Below are 4,383 nucleotides of genomic sequence, written 5' to 3'. Positions count from 1 at the left end.
GAGCGAGAGCTTGCAGGCCACCCGTCATTCCCACGGAATGAATCAGGGTTCCGTGCAGTATGTGAAAAGCTTAGTTTTCCTGCTTTTTTGAGGGGATGTGGGGCTGGATGATGGGGTTCACTTTATGATATCACTCTGTTGGCGTTACCATCTGGTTGTGAGTAGCTTGTGCTTTGATGAATGAGACATATTTGATGTCATCTACAGATACAGTTGGGCTATCATGGCAGCATTTATAAACCATTCCCCCATTTCTATTTTAGAACTTATCTTAAGGGAAAAAATTATACCTTTGAAAAATAAGATGCATCAACTCCAGTATACCTACGGGGAAAAAAAGAAAAGACAAGGAGAAGAAAATCTTTTTTCACTTCGCACACATTCATCAAATGTTGCACAAACAGTGGCCTTGTGTTGCTTTGCATACTTTAGCATAGACAGGCAATTGCTGTACTGAGGGCCTTTGAGAACCAATGTCTTCTGCTCTCCAGTGGGAGGCTCAGTCACTTACTGACAGGGGTACATATATGACAAAAAGCCCATTCTCTATTGACCACTGCCTGGCAATTACCTGTGATATCTTTTCATGTGGCCTACCAGTGAAAAGAATTTATACCACTATTACATATGCAGTTTTGCCTGAATAAGCCTTTTCTGAAAAATAATAAATAGAGATTTAGATTAGCCTAGAACTTAATTTATAAAAGCTGACTCCATAAAAGAAGATTTGTTGATTTGCATTTCTGCCTTTTATGTGTATTCTTCTACCACAGATGTAAATTTACAGTCTTGTTTTCTTAGGTCTTTGGTGGTTTGCCCGGTCTGCCTCCTTTTGATTTGAATGAGCTTATGCTCACTACTTAATCACTTATGTAAAATGAGACCAAGCCGGCACAGAGACATTCAGATTGGTAAGTTAGTTGATAGCAAATGTACTGTAGTGCTCTTGAGAGACATGACACTTACTGCAGATCAAACAGTGAGTCAGTCATTGGTATAAACATGTGTGAAATAACAATGTGTGACAGAAATGCAGTCAAACTAAAAGTCATAAATTGTATGTGAGAATCTCTACATATGTATTTATATTGTGTTGTGTCAGTTCCTAGAAAAGATATTCTTAAAAACAAGATGAATAAATATATCTACCGCTTATAACCATTCAGACATATGAATAGTCAACGAAATGTAAGAAGGCCTCAGACACTACAGGAAGCTATTAACATTGACTTCTGCAGAGCAAAAAATTTGCCGGCTTTTCCGAAAATATGTGCATATTTACTTAAAAAATATTTCCTGAGTGCTGGTGAGCCTGCTTAAATGGCTTGCTTGATCCTATTTTCTTTCGGTGTGGGTAGATGCTGCTCACTGGTAAAGCTCACCGGTCTCAACAGGCAAGTCCTTGTCTGCCAGCTCATTGATTTCTTCCCCCTGCTCTGTCCAGCCAGGTTGAACCCAAACTAGCTCTGTGGAACCAAAGCTGAATCAGCACTGAAACCAGTCGCCTCCTGTGCACGGACAGAATAAGACTAATCCACTCCTATGTATAGTGCAGGCCTGTAGTGCATCAAAGGAATTTATATGCCTCCGCCGTGGTCCATTAAATCATATAATGGGTAAACACTATGCAGGTATTTGAGCTGCAAGGGCCTCTCATGCCTGAGCTCAAGTCCTGCCACTGGCTGGCAGTTAAAGTCCAGACACTGTTGAGAAACGTCTCCGAGCCAAGAGGTCAGTGGCTTTGACAATAGCCTGTCATACTGAGACTCAAATGTATGCTTTCTCTTTTGCCAAATTAGAGACAAGCTGAGGAACTCATTTACCTACCCTTAATTTGTTTGTCTGTCTGTCTGGCTTTGCAGGAGAGAGAGAGAGAGGGAGGGGGAGAGAAAGAGAGACAGGGAGGGAGAAAGAGAGAGAGATGTAAAGGAGACTGTTGTGACGGAAAGGGTTTGTGAGCACAGCACTCAGCTCATATCTGTAATCTGTATAAAATGCCATTCCTGCCGTGGGCCACGCCTCTCATGCATAATTGGGGTGGCATTCCTCCTTGAGGTCTGAACAGGGCTGGCTTGCCGGCTGGCTGGCCTGACATCCGGTGTGTAATGACTGCGGTGCTACAGTACCAAATCTGTATGAAGGCAGTGGTGATCTGCACATGGTCCCAACTGTGGCAACAGCACCCTGGGGACTAATCAAGATAGCTGTGTCGATATACAGTACACACACAGATTTGATCATGGCTGTGGGAGCAGTTAAATCCCTGGCTGTGTCTGTATTCAGAACTTTTTGTGTCTATCAGTTTTTAAAACATTTACCTGCAACTTTCAGCTGGGATAAAATCTTCACTTAGGACAGAGAAGCTAAAGATATGAGTGCTGTTATTTATTGAAAAAGGCCCCCTATTTTCTTTCTATATTTTCTGCTTCCATAGTAAAAACCTGCTTGCTTCATGATGCACTGACTAATGTGTTTATTAGCATCTGGATGTTTAGGCAGTGGCAGAACAGGAATGATACCATGGGCAAATAAGGGGGCATTTCTGTGGCTGGGCCCGAGATGCTGGACAAACATTTGCTGTAGCGGACTCAACTGTTACAGGAGCAAACACAGCATGTGGGTCAGGAAAGAGAACATCCCACGCAGGAGCCAGGGCCAGGGCCAGCTTCAGGTCTCAGGGTCCTACCAGCCAGCCTGTTCACAGACATCACACTCCTGTACCTGAAATGAAAGCTTGCGGTAATGATAATGCAAAGTCTGTGCAAGTGAACGAGGCAGACAATGCTGAGCAGCAGTTAGCCTGGATGTGCTGCCGCTGGTGTTGGTGCTGCACTTCCTGTGTCTGTCTGTCTGTGGCCTGCCTGTGAGATTGCATGCAGTGGTGAGAAAAGTTTGGGTTTACTTTCAGGGCTATCGCACAGCTTCACCGCGCCAGCAGAGAGGAACAGCCCCCCCTGCATTTGTACATTATTTTTCTCACTAACTTTTTTTTAAACTTGCAAGTGAATTTCACAATCCTGTATAGTTGTACCTGCATTTATTTCTGCTGTCAGTGCCCCACTGACCCAGCAGGTTATAATCTGAAGTCGCTAAACACAGATCAGAATTTAGAGACGGAATGATGATGACGATGAGTGTGACAACTTCTTCTCTGATGCTGGTTTATAGGTTGCTGTGCATTGTATCACACCACTTTGTGCTGGGCACAATGGATTCTGCTACCACTTACAAGAAGTCAAATAGGGTGAAAAAGGAGACGAGCATCATGCACATGCTCTGGGTAATATTTCTGTCTCAGTTTGAGTTCCTGCATTTTGTGGCTTACAGACTCAAAACAAGAACACAATGAAAGAGCATACTGTCTTTCAAAAAGGATTTTTACAACAAAACAAATTCTCACTATTTTTTTTTTCTATTGCCCTGTTTTAAACTTTCATAATTTCATAATCCTGTACGGTTGTACCTGCATTTATTTCTGCTGTCAGTGCCCCACTGACCCAGCTGGTTAGAATCTGTAGTCGCTAAACACTGCTCTAATGTTCTGTGTTGGCCACAGGCCATCTTGTGATCAACGCCCGCTGTATCCTCACTGAGAGCCGCTCCAGTCAGAGGTATGAGGCACCAGGGCTGCTTTCCCTCCTGCAATGCCCTCAGTAGTTCCACTTGGAGGAGACCCGTGGACTTCTGCAGGGTTCAGTGGAATTTTCACAGACAGACAGTTTGTCTCTCCTGGTGCGAGACTGGATTCATTGCTGAGGTGACATTATGTAGACAAATAGCATGCTTCAACACAGCTACTGTGCTGGTGATAGTAGGGTTGTTTGGCAGCCAACAGAATCAATGAAGCTCTCTAGGAAATGGTTGGCCTAGCCACTATCTCAGTATCTCACTATCGTGCTAGCACATTATCTAGCTAAACCCTGGAGCCAAACCTCAGATATTTGACACCTGTTGTTAATGTTTCTTTTAAATGAGGACAAAAGTTTTCAAACATTACTATTGCCATTCTGATTTAAATTAATCAGAGCCTTTTAAAGGGATGTTGGCATAGTTTCCTCTTTGGGCTGAGGGCACCTCACATCAGCTTTCACTCACATGTGTGGTAGGTAAACTCAACAGAAGCGTATAGCACTAATACCAGCACAGCCACTCCCAAGGCCTGTAATGTTGGGCCTGTAATGTTTTATTTTGTTTAATTGTGTACTATAATCAGCCTAGCCACATTCAGGTCTCCCCTCTTGTGATTTAATTTTTCTCCTGACGTTGTATGGGAGTAGAAAGTGATACATTCCTTCCACAAGGGGGCTCTCAAGTTGCAGAGAGCACTTTTACCAGTAATGCACACTCACCCCTGGGTGCATGAGGACAAACACACACACACAC

Source organism: Sprattus sprattus (genome assembly GCF_963457725.1).
Source record: "Sprattus sprattus genome assembly, chromosome: 12".
NCBI lineage: Eukaryota > Metazoa > Chordata > Actinopteri > Clupeiformes > Clupeidae > Sprattus > Sprattus sprattus.
The sequence above is the reverse complement of the archived record's forward strand: the minus strand, read 5'-3'. Positions refer to the sequence as shown.